The sequence below is a fragment of the Hibiscus syriacus genome, unplaced genomic scaffold (genome assembly GCF_006381635.1).
Source record: "Hibiscus syriacus cultivar Baekdansim isolate YM2019G1 unplaced genomic scaffold, ASM638163v2 tig00110722_pilon, whole genome shotgun sequence".
Taxonomy (NCBI): Eukaryota; Viridiplantae; Streptophyta; class Magnoliopsida; order Malvales; family Malvaceae; genus Hibiscus; species Hibiscus syriacus.
In genome coordinates, this window is record NW_024062840.1 from 773,776 (window position 1) to 787,359 (window position 13,584).

At 37.2% G+C, this 13,584-nt stretch overlaps 2 pseudogenes; one reads left to right on the forward strand and one right to left on the reverse strand.

Moving 5' to 3' along the window:
• Positions 1-7,369: 7,369 nt before the first annotated feature.
• On the forward strand, positions 7,370-10,482 carry LOC120139106 (annotated as a pseudogene).
• Positions 10,483-10,649: 167 nt separating this feature from the next.
• LOC120139107 lies at positions 10,650-13,237 on the reverse strand (annotated as a pseudogene).
• Positions 13,238-13,584: the final 347 nt, after the last annotated feature.

Sequence of the window (13,584 nt, forward strand, 5' to 3'; positions counted from 1 at the left end):
TGGTGAGGTTACCGCTCTACGTGAGGTGGTATTATCGTTGCAGAATGAGGTTCATACTCTACGCAACGAGGTAAGTTTAAGATTTTCCATATTTAACTTGATGATAAATTTACTCGTAATTTCACTTAGAATAACTATTTCATTTAGATTGCTTAGTAAATTTATTCGGTTGCTGCCAATACTGCTAAACTGTGTATTCTTTAACACTGTGAAGTTAGTATTTGTCTTTTGTTTTGTCTTTTGGTTGAAGTAAATTTATTCGGTTACTGCCAATTCTGCTAAACTGTGTATTCTTTAACACTGTGAAGTTAGTATTTGTCTTTGTTTTGTCTTTTGGTTGAAAGTAAATTTGTTCAGTTGCTGCCAATTCTGCTAAACTATGTATTCTTTAACACTGTGAAGTTAGTATTTGTCTTTTTTTTGTCTTTTGGTTGAAAGTAAATTTGTTCGGTTGCTGCCAATTCTGCTAAACTGTGTATTCTTTAATACTCTGAAGTTAGTATTTGTCTTTGTTTTGTCTTTTGGTTGAAGTAATGCAATCCATTCAAGTTTCAATTTGCAGAAGAAGAAGAAATAGTTTACTTTCGCAACACGAAACTTAAAATCGCAACGTGAAAAATGACTATCGCAACGTAAAATGAAAATCGCAACGCGAAATGAAAATCACAATGAGAGAATCGCAACGCGAAATGAAAATCGCAACGACAAAATCGCAACGCGAAACCAAAAATCGCAACGCGAAACCATAATCGCGTTGCGATTTTCATTTCGCATTGCGATTCTCTCGTTGTGATTTTCATTTCGCGTTGCGATTCTCTCGTTGCGATTTTCATTTTGCGTTGCGATTCTCTCGTTGCGATTCATTTTGTGTTACGATAGTCATTTTTCACGTTGCGATTTTAAGTTCCAGAAACTATTCTTCTTCTGCAAATTGAAACTTGAATGAATTGCATTACTTCAACTAATAGACAAAGACAAATACTAAGTTGATAGTGTTGCAAGTTTGAAACATATTTGTCATTGTTATCTGATGCATTTTGTGAACTATGATAGAATAATGACTTGGGTGAATTCAATGCAAGTTTGAAACATATTTGTCTTTGTTTTCACTGTTTAAATATCATGTCTGTTTATTTACTGATTTTTGTATTTAATTATTTAGCGGCCCGATAAGGTGGATGCTTTACGTCGGGTTTTTCTTGCACGACGGAGTTCACGCATCAGACGGTGTGCACGTGCTATTAAGTCTCCGTACACCCCAATAGTGCGAAGACACCGCAAGAAGAAGTCCGACTCACCTGTCATCCCTCAAGAGTCCACTCCTATCGTTGAAGAGGCCCCTATCATTCCTCGAGAGTCCCCTCCCACCGTTCAAGAGGCCACTGTCATCGTTGAAGAGATCTCTCCCACCATTCAAGAGCCCGATTCACATGGCATCATATGTAAGATTCTTGAGAAACCCTCTGACGTGCCGGACATGATGGATGAGAGTTGGCTCTCGTATGAGTTACCGGCCAGTACCATTCCGGTATCTGAAGTGGAGAGGAGACAACTACCGGACACAATTCTGGATAACACCCTTTGGGCTAGGACCGCAGTTGATTTTTATCTACATGAGCGGAGCCAGGGGTGTTTCACTGACATATGCAAGCTCAACGATGATATCTATTTGTTGCTTGATCGGTCTTGGTGGGGCGTATTATTAGGGGTCGAAGACAATGGCTATTTCAATGGAGGGGTAAGTCTTATTTTTCTTATTTCAATTTGATTATTTTTTTTTAAATTTATGTAAGTCACTAATATATGTCTTTTTTTGTAAAACATCATATCGATGCGTGGGTGTCACGTCTTCTAATAATTAGGAAACTTAAGGAAAATAAAAGAAATACACGATATACAATTATGCCGACGTCTTTTAACGCCGTTCACTTGAAGAATCAACGAGATGAATCATTTGCGTTAGGCAATGGACAAGCTAAACTTTATCCTGCATGGTGGGAGGTCGATAAGGTTAATATTTATTTTAGATTGAGTTTAAAGGTATTCATAAATAAGTACGCAAATGAATGAATTATTACTTATGATTGCAAGTGTTTATCCCTGTTTTGGAATGTAAACATTGGCTTCTCGTCGAGCTTCAGCTCCCATCCCTTAAGGCAATAGTATATGAAAGCATGATAAATTACATATCATTGGTTGATTTAATAGATATTATTAAGGGATGGAGCTCTCATTTGGCTAAATTCTTGGATGCGATAAATTATTGGACTCTTTCTGGAAACAAGAAGCCAAAGAAGCTCAATATTACAGTTAGCAGAGACGAGACCGTACCACAACAAACGAAAGGACCCAGAGGGGATTGTGGTCCTCTCGTATGCTTGGCGTTGGAGCGTTTGATCACAGGAAGTATAAAGTATCTACCTCCCACCGATAGAGATAGAGCTGCAGTAGGCTTGTGGTTTCGGCATTATATGGCTAGATCGATATATACGAGACGCTGCCTACCTGCATCCGCGTTATAAAAATGTCCATAAACAATTGGTAAGTTTATAGGCTTTTGGTTTGAAAATGTTTGGTTAAGTACCTAGAATTCAATAATTCGCTGTTTGTAGGTTTTAGATGTGTAGAGAGTGTTGTTTGAGCAAATGTTTGGTTTTTGTAGGTTAATCTCAGAAGTGAGCTGCGTGAAAATGATGTATGGCTGCAAAAGTTGATTCAATAGTAGATGAGGAAATAAGAATTATTGCTTATTTTTTGATTGTTTAATTGATTTGTAAAAGTTGATTTGTTTAATTGATGTGAACATAATTCTTATTTGTTCTTGTTTAATTGATTGAAATGTAATGGTTGATTTTGTTGATTTCAATATGCATTATGTTGAAGGCAAAAATGAATATCGCAATGCGAAATGAAAATCGCAACGCGAAATGAAAATCGCAACGACAAAATCGCAACGCGAAACTAAATTCGCGTTGCGATTTTCATTTCGCATTGCGATTCCCTCGTTGCGATTTTCATTTCGCATTGCGATTCTCTCGTTGCGATTTTCATTTCGCATTGCGATAGTCATTTCTGCGTTGCGATAGACATTAAGATGATTGCAAACGTCATTTCCGTGTTGTGATAGTCAAATGAATGCCTAATAAGTGATAACAACTGAACAGATCATAGCAATTTTCAAACTCAAGTTACTAATACATGCCTAACTGAAAATGTTAAAAGTTCACACATAAAATCCACATAATACAACGTTTGCATTTAAAAATCACCTAAGTTAACAGTCCCAAAAGGTGAAGCCGGTTCTGATTGAGATTTTAAAGATGATTGCGATTTTGATTGCCTTTTTCTTGACACCATATGAGCTTTGGATTTTGATGAGGATCCATATTTTGGTAGAGGAAAAGATGATTGTGATGGCACTGGTGATCCACATATCAACCTTGTATGACCACTTTCCTTGCATCGACTACATGTCGATCTCTTTTTCTCTTCACCCTTAGACGGTATACGATCGTGACTTTTTGGTCGGCCAGGTAGCCTTCTGTCCATGGCTGGTGGCAAAACTGTTTGTAAGTCATCTGGTATGTCCCACTCAGAAGGATGTGGAATAGGGTAGAAAATCTCACCATAAGTCTGTCGATATACTTCTGTAGTGTAGCAATCCATAGCGTATGCGCTTGAATCATCTTGGTTTAGATGAAGAGAAACTTTTATAACAAGGCCACACGGATAACCAGATGTTTTCCATTTCATACAACTATACGTCTTTGCATTTAGATCGACAAGATCATTTAAGTTATTATCCAGTACTTCAAACAAAGTGTTTGAACATGGTTCAACTCTCCATGACGTTGACTTCACAACACGTTTTGTTATCTTTTTTTCTATCCATGGTGTAACACGATGTTCCAATGTTCCTGTAAATTTAAATAAATAATACTTAGTAAAATATATGATAAGTTACGAATTTAAAGAAATAATACCTGCATGGTTTCTTTTCTTGTAGTACCACTGTTGAATAGAGGCTCGAAAAAACTCCATTAACATAGTAATGGGTAATTTCCGTGAATGACGACTTAGAGCGTTGATTGATTCTGCACTATTAACGTCATGAAACCATATCTTGCTCCAAGTTGATGTACTCTTGACCATCTTTCAAACCCGACATCTTCTAGTGTTTGAGCACACTGAGGCAAAAAACGTTTTAAACAGTTTATATTCTTATTAAAATCCACTTCCCGATAAGCTTTTACAGCCTTCCAGTATGTCCATTTGTGATTTTTATACCAGCAGACCTTGATTTTAGATTTCTATACAAATGAACACCACAAAGTCCATGAAAAGCATCTGGGAAACACCTTCTAACAGCGTTGTCAATTGAGTTTGCCCTATAGGATATGATTGTCAGATTGCTAATAGGACCTATGCAATCCCTAAGATGCCCCATAAACCATGTCCATGAATCAGAGGATTCAGATTTGCCAACCCCGTAAGCTATTGGCAGTATCCCATTGTTAGCATCCATGGCTACTGCTAATAAGTTTACTCCAAGGTATCGACCTTTTAAATGTGCTCCGTCAACTATAATAACTGGGCGCATGTAATTAATAAATGAACGAATCTACAAAATCATATACACAAGAAATATAATCATTTAAATGTAAAATGCATGTAACTAACAAAAATGAGTCAACAAAATTATATTGATTTACTAACCGCAGCACCAATGGCGATAAACAACAACTCAAAGCATCCATCTCTATCTTTTTTGATATGAGTTACCGACCCAGGATTTTTCAGCTTTAAATTGTGACAATAAGCCGGCAGTTGGGCAAACGATGCTTCTGGCGACCCCCTCAACAATTCCAAGGCATAACATTTGGCTCTCCAAGCTTGAGAATATGAGATACTAATCTTCAACCGAGCATTCATGTCAGTCATAATTTCATGTCCCCGATATACCCTACCATTCAAAAACATTAACTCAACAAAAAAACCACCCAACACCTTTTTGTTTGCCTGTCTATGGTGAGGAAAAACTTGGGTTCTTGAACATGTATGTTTATCAATAAAAGTCCTAACTTGAAATATTTCGCAATCTTTTATCCTCTTTGCAATCATACGCCACATACAGTTTTTGTCAATCATACACCTTGTTTCGAAACGATCTTTGCTTGATTTGTTAACTTTTAGTTGATAGCCATCTTCCACACATTTCGTATACAAAGCTATCTTCAAGTCTTCCTTTGTATCAAAACAATCATCTTTCTTGATACGAATAATTTTTGTGTAACAATCAACTGCTATCTTTACCAACTCTTCTTCCGGTATCTGAAGTAATTCTGGCATATTCCAGTTATACTCCCGTGGCATTTTCTTCGGGGACTTTTCTTTGGGGATTTCTTCTTCTTCTTTTTTCTTCTTCAGTGTTATATGAATTACAGAATGGATGTTCAACATGTTCATTTACAGTCGTAACTTCCTCCTCATTATCATCAACAACATCTTCCTCGGCAACAGCTGTTTCATCATCAAAATTCTAGTATTGACCAATATCAAAATCATTACACGCAGGGTCTGTTTCTTCTTCTGAAAAATCATCAAAATCCGAGTATTGACCAAGATCAAAGTCCGGGTATTGACCAAGATCAAATTTCGAATACTGACTAGTACTCACAATTTTTTCTGTTGGCTCATCATTGTCTAACTGGTCAATACGAAAACCGGAATTTGGTGCTGAAAGTTGATTAGGATTTGGATTAGGGAAAGGTTGTGGGTTTTGAGATTGTGTTTGATATTGGAAATGTGGTGAAACAATATTTGCTTGGTGATGAAATTGTGGTGGAACCATTAAATTTTGAGCACCATAAACTGGGGTTGAAAAACTTAGTTGATTACTACCCGCTACTGACCCAACTTCACTACTTCTAGGTTCAACAACATACAATGTAACATCATCACTTGAAACACTAATGTAAGCAATGAATCGTTCAACATTTTCATTGTCGGTTAACAAATAAACTTTACCATTTCTCTGATAAGATAGCCTAAATCCACTTAGGGGCTCTAAATTCAATTTATTTGCAACACGTAACATTAGAGTTTCATAAGTTAACTTTTTTAATGACAATTTTAGTTGAAGATTCATGGGTAAAGGCATATGTTGTAAAACACCATGAACATTTTCCCATGACCCTCCAAAACACAAATCTATCCAAACATGATCAACATTAGATGATTTCATTATTGTAAATTAATTTACTAAACAAACGAGCTGCGAAACTAAAACATGTTGCCGGATGGGGAAGGATGTCGTTGGATATAGGAACGGATGTCGCCGGAGAGAGTGATAGATGGAGATGGAATGAGTTGCGATTTAGGGATTTAGGTTATGAGTTTCTGCTGCTGCGTAGTTATATACCCAAAACATTTGTGTTGCGAAATTAAAACCTGTTGCGAATTCAGAAATCGAGTTGCAAATTTGAAATTCAATATTGCGATAGTCAGAATCCCGTTGCGATTTACTAAATCGCAATGCGATTACGTAAATCGCAATGCAAATACGTAATCGCGTTGCGATTTACGTAATCGCGTTGCGATTTAGGAAAATCGCAACGCGAATTTGGGAAATCGCAATGCGATAGTCAGAATCGCGTTGCGAATCTGGAAACTGATTTGCGATACCGGAGATCACGTTGCGAATTATTGATCGCATTGCGATTTAGTTGGTCATTTTGGCAAATCCAAAAAAAATTGGTTAAAATCGTATATTATAAGGCATTTTTGGTCATTGAGGTTATTTTCTCATTAAAATTTTCTATGTCAATCGTGAGGCTAACAAGGTTGCTCACTTTCTTGTTCATTGGGCTTTGCCTAGAACCAAATCATATTGGTTTTATTATGATTAATCTGATTGTATTAAATAACTTGTAATCTTGGATGCCATTGAAATCTAATGTGATTTCTCCTTAAAAAAATCATACTTAACGTTATATTTTTTTTATCCATTTTAATCACCCATTATTTGATAAATATAAAAATGTTGTTATGTGAATATTAAAATTTTAAATAATCAAATTAAAACAAAAACTATAATTATTGGAGGGAAAGGAAAAATAGCAATTAACAGGATGGATGAGTTTGACGAAATGTGTAATCAAGAAGGGTATTGTAGTACTTTGAAAAGTCCAATGATAGTATAAGTAACTTGCAAGACAACTCACAATGTTCTTTATTTTATGTCGAGGGCTTTAATAATAATTCACCACTTTTTTCTATTATTTTAATCAATAAAATAATGCAGATGCTGATGTGACTCTTTACATAAACGAATTAAATCAATTCTTTGCTGTCTCATTTTAAATCGTCTTTTTATCTCTAAAACTGAAACCTCTGTTTTCTTTGACGTTGCAAGTGAATTTATTCTCGAATGGAATTTAAGGTCTGTTTTCTCTTGGTTTAATTTTCTGGGGTGTGGGGTTCTTGAATTCTGGTCTTTTGCTGGTTTAGCTTTCTTTTGGGTTGGAATTTTAGTAGTTCTTTTTAATCCAAGTATGCACTCTTTCTGATGTTCAAAGTTCTGTTTTTTTTTTTTAATTTTTCAAATTGGTTCTCATTTCTCTATCTGCCATGTTTATGGTTGATGTTTGATTCTGTTTGGTAGGAGTTGTTTCAGACACTTTGTTGCTTACTGGGTTGTTCGTACTTGCAGAAATCTTGTTGGAAATGACAGAATTAGAGGGGAAAAAGATAATATTTTCATGAAGATTTCAATGAGCTTTTTTAAATATATATAATAGTTCTTTCAGTAAAAAGAGAAACTGATATTTTCAATGTTAGAGTTCCTTCAGCTCTGCAAACGTGTTGCTAAATATGTCCAACTCTGACCTGAAATTGAAGCTTTTAATTGCAGTAAAAATCATTTATTTGTAGACTGGATTTGAAGTTTTTAGTTGTCATTGTTGATATTTTAAGCTAGATGATGTTTGAATATCTAATTAATGTAATATTGTCTCCTGCTGCTTCAAAGATGCGTTGAATAGGTCAATTTGAGAAAATAGATTATTTGAGAGTGGATTGGATTATTTTATTTATTCTTGTTTCCTTATTTTAGGTTTAGTGTTCTGAACAAGGTAAATATTAAACTTTGTTTTGTTAAACTTTAAACTTTTCCGCACAAACCAATCAACCTTAATGATAAAAAAATTGTTGTTATTCATTGAGGTTATGAATTCGAGCACCAGAAATGGTAAGGTGTAAATATTCAATCTCAAATAATTAAGAGTTATCTTTGAACATATACTTTATTGTAATTACCGTATATTAATAAATAAAAAAACTTTAAACGTCCGAGATTGTGATTCCTTGTTTTGTTATCCGTATTCACTGATACGTTCCGTATAAAATATTAGAGAAGGAGGAACTTCTGTTACAACCTCGGTGCTGCCATTATAGCTGCTGAACTTGTTTCACAATTTTGCAGATCATATTGAGATAGATGGAAAGAATCTGGTTAGGGGTGAAGGATAATGGCAATCTTGATTTGTCTCTCATCTGTTTGCAACCAGCATTTACCATATAGAGAGTCCAATGTTATCGGTATTACAATCACGATGAAAATGCAGAATTCTGGAGTCAGACTGGACTTTTCATTTTAGTTCGAAACAATCCCGCCAGGCTTGAATCCTTTGATTGCTCCAACCCGTTCAAGTGAACTGTCCATCCATGCAAGCATTCCAGCAACACAGAAGCTCAGTCATGGCAAGCAGATTGTACCGAAATATAAAGCAAGAAATCAAATCCGATCCCTACTGCTTTCCTCAACTCCCACCTATTGATCAATCTTTCTGCTATAGTAACAGCAGCCACGGATCCCACTTTTCTGTTAAGAGTTCCCACGAAAATTATTGCACTTTGGAGTCGTCTTCTGCAGTAGGCAATTATATTGCCTACGACTCTTCATTAATTGTCGGTTCCTCCCCAAATGGAAGCCCAATGTCACAGCAAGATTCTCAGTCGTACCGATCCGACTTGCATCACTCTTCTGATAATACCAATGGCTCTCCTATTAGTGGTTCCTGCATAACCGATGATGTATGTGACTTGAGGGATAAGCTGAGAGAACTGGAGACTGCGATGTTGGGGCCCGATTCTGATGTTATTGACAGCACAACCTCACCAGAGATGGCCAGCTGGAGACTTGTAACGGATGCAATCTCCAGAGGGGACGTAAAGCAAGTCCTTGTCTCTTGTGCAAAAGCAATATCTGATAACGATCTCTTGATGGCACAGTGGTTAATGGATGAACTACGTCGAATGGTGTCAGTTTCTGGTGAGCCAATTCAGAGGTTGGGAGCGTACATGTTGGAAGGGCTTGTGGCACGACTAACCTCCTCAGGAAGCTCAATCCATAAGGCTTTGCAATGCAAAGAACCGGAGAGTGCTGATCTACTATCTTACATGCACATTCTTTATGAGGTTTGCCCCTACCTAAAGTTCGGCTACATGTCTGCAAATGGAGCCATTGCAGAGGCCATGAAAGATGAAGATAGAGTTCATATTATCGATTTCCAAATAGCTCAGGGGAGTCAGTGGATCACTCTCATCCAAGCATTTGCATCTAGGCCTGGTGGACCACCCCACATCCGCATAACTGGTATTGATGATTCCACATCTGCACATGCACGTGGAGGAGGCCTAAACATTGTGGGGAAGAAGCTGTCCAAGCTTGCAAAGTACTTTAATGTTCCATTTGAATTCCATGCTGCTTCCATGTCTGGTTGTGAGGTTCAGCGGGAGCACCTTCAAGTTCGACCAGGAGAGGCTCTAGCAGTAAATTTTGCTTTCATGCTTCACCACATGCCCGATGAGAGCGTCAGCACTGAGAATCACCGTGACCGACTCTTGAGACTGGTTAAGAGCCTGTCTCCAAAGGTTGTAACCCTTGTTGAGCAGGAATCAAACACAAATACTGCTCCATTCTTTCCAAGGTTCCTGGAGACATTGAACTATTACGCAGCCATGTTTGAATCAATTGATGCAACTCTCCTCCGGGAACACAGAGAGCGGATCAATGTTGAGCAGCAATGCCTGGCGAGGGATATTGTTAACATAATAGCTTGTGAGGAGAGCGAGAGAGTGGAACGGCATGAGCTCTTGGGAAAATGGAGGTCAAGGTTCAGAATGGCAGGGTTCACTCCTTGTCCTTTAAGCTCTTTAGTTAATGCCACCATAAAAACACTTCTTGATAGCTACTCTAATAGATATAGGCTTGATGAGAGAGGGGGCTCTGTACCTTGGTTGGATGAACAGGGATTTGGTTGCTTCCTGTGCATGGAAGTGATTTACATATTTTTTTTCTTTTTACACACTTTAATATTGTCTTCACACACTTGAGAACAGTGGACTTCAATCAGTGTTAATTTTAGGAGCCTGGGACACTTTGGTACAAAGTCCTAGAGCTTATAAGGTTTGTTTTACCATGTACTTACAAAATCATATGTTCGCCTCCACCTTCGCAGTCATCTCATTCCATTGTTTTCTTCAGTCTGCAAGCTGCAATAGAAGGCCTATGGACAACGGAAATAGAAGGTTAGCGCCATAAAACCAACCAATGAGAAAAATAACTGCAAGGATGCCCTCGATTAAGATTAGCAATAACACATTCTATATCAAATCTCACTGTGAAATAAAATTACTGCACTTTTAATCTCGCATTATTTAACAGGTTAATAAATTTTACACATGGTTTGCTAATATGGATAAGAAGCGCAGCCTCAACTTCAATACCCCAAATAGATCCGTTTTAATACACTGCAATTTGCGACTATAACTAACCATCTGCCCCATCTCAGCTTTGAACGGGCTCGGTGCTTGGCAGTCGTTGCTCATCTAAATTACACTCTGAATGTGGAGTGGTACGGACCATCTTTTCAAGGCAAACGACATCACTTTCTGATTTGGTTTCTGATTTGCTACTTGGTTGCTCGTTTAATGTACTTTGAGAACTTGATGTACCATGAACAATCGTACAACTGTCAACTGCATCATTTTCCTTACTAGGATCGAACTTCCCACTTTGTTGCTCGTTTGATCCACTTTCAAGGCATAATACAGGTGTATCCATTGTACCAACACAAACAGTATCGCTTACTTCCGACTTAGTTCTTGACTCACCATTCAATTTTTCACTTGATTTATTCTCGACTTTAAAATTAGGATGAACAATAATGTCAAGGCAGACTGTCCGACTTTCTTCTACCTTAGTGCTTGGTTTGTCATGATGAGATACTGAACGAACATTTACCCCCTCATAAGTAGTTACAACAGTCCTACTTGGAGGCAAATCATGGTCGTGTCTTCCGTCATAAGTAGTTATAACCAATTTAGCATCATGAGAAGCCCTCTCAACATGTTTCTTGACGGGGCATCCAGCTGTTGAGCACCTATAATAGCTCCTACATGACAAGTGAGAATGGCATGTCAAATTAATACCAAAAGCCTCATCATAGATATATAGGAAAAGCAAAGAAAACATTCTAAGATCATAAAAGTATTAAGTACTATGCATCGACTACAATCTCAGCATTAGAGATGCAAAGACAGACATCTACAGCTGGGATAACACTCTGCTAATTACCATAGCAAATGAGCAGAGATAAAATGTAAATTAGATAATTTTAGGTGCTTCAAATATGCATAAACAAAAATGAACTTAATACACACCTCGGATTTGGATTGCCTTTAACGAGTTTTTGCCCATATTTGCGCCAACGGTACCCATCATTTACAATATCAACCTCACTCAGAGTCTTAACAACTGTATGCGATTCACTGGCTGGCTTCTTCACTGGAGATGCATCAGCATTGCTATTCTCTTTCTTCCTATTTATATTTGATGACTGTTAAACAAAGCTTAAGAGGATATAGTACACCAATGAGAAATAAACTAAGCTACCTTCGTTTTGAGCTACAACGATCATCATCACTTTCAGCAACATTCTGTATCCTATTTGATTTTGAAGATGTACCTTTAACATCTTCACTGACAGCACGAGCTAAAGCTTGAGAACCACCTGTTGGCTCTCTTTGGCGAGGTGCTTGTGCATCCAATGACTCGTCTTCAAATATGAGGTCAGATATAAAACAGATTTTATCTATATCACATCATACTAGTTGCAAACGAATAAGATGTTTTACTTACCTTTGACAACAATTGCAGATGAATTATCCGGTCGCTCTTCAACAACAGATACACCAATATCTACAGCTAGAGGAAGGCTCAGTGGCATTGGATGATCATGCTGACCAAAATAAACAATGTCAACCATTTTCCCGTTGTGTGAATGTTCCAATTGCTTTTTCACTAAGCAGTTTGGATGTGTACATCTGTAATAACTTCGAATGAATTCATTTCCTTTAACAAGTTTCTGCCCATATTTTACGCCAATTATACCCATCCTCCGATGGTTTCTCACGTACTACAGGACTTCTCCCCTCCATACCAGGCAATGGAGAGGGAGTTAGTGATGTCATCTTGGTCATCATAGAAGAAGCATTTCCTAGTTTCTCCGATTGCGAAAGCAGGTTTTTCTCTGAGTTAATTGAGAGGGCTTCTCCTCCTTGATCAGATTGCGGTGAGGGAACTTTATTATCAGAATGTTGCAATGTCTTCCTTCCAGCATCCGGGCTCTGTAATTTATCTTTATCAACTTCATCTGGTACACAATCCCCTGAAGAAACCATCTGCAGTAAAGAACCTCTTATCAGTTAAAGGCATTTCAACAAAACCCTAGGTTCCATTAAATTATGCCCTGTTGATAGCCCGCACATGGAAAAGGCATTCGAAAAACAATAAAGTGCCCATGACTTAATGGCGATTTGATAATTCAGAAATGAACCAACTGAAGTGGAAGAATCGTTAGTATTGAATCGCACATGTATTTAGAGAATACTAATCGTATCATTTTGCAGCAGCTGATGATATCTTAATTAAGATTTAAGAATTTCAAAATCAGCAAAATCTTCGAAAAAATGATGCATTTCACAAGCGTAATAAAAAACGTTGAGCACGACAGGAAATTCTTCAAAACGCCAAACAAACAATTCCTAATTCAAATAGTAATAGAACCACGGAATTCAAGAGTTTAAATTAATAAAAACAAACAAAAATAACGTTCGTCCTTTTCTTTAATTAAAACAAACCACCACCAAATCACCCGGAAAAATCTAACTATAAGAACGAAACTTTAATTTTTTTCACCTATGAGAATTTAGCTCAAGCACTACGGTTTTCCAAACTCCGTCGCTCCTTTTCTTCGAATTTGTCACCAACCAAACAGAGTGCAAAGAAATCAACAACCACAAATTCAAGAATTACGCGGGGAAATTGTAAAACCAGTTCAATTCACTCAAGATCAAACAAATTAGGTACATAAATTAAAAAGAAGAAAAAAAACTGAACCAAGTAAATACAGTAGAAAAGAGAGAGAGAAAAAAAGGTTTACCGCAAGTGTTTGCAGGAAACCTAGCAGTAGATCAAGTTGAAAGAGTGGATCAGAGGCGTAGATCAGGCCGGTAATTGGC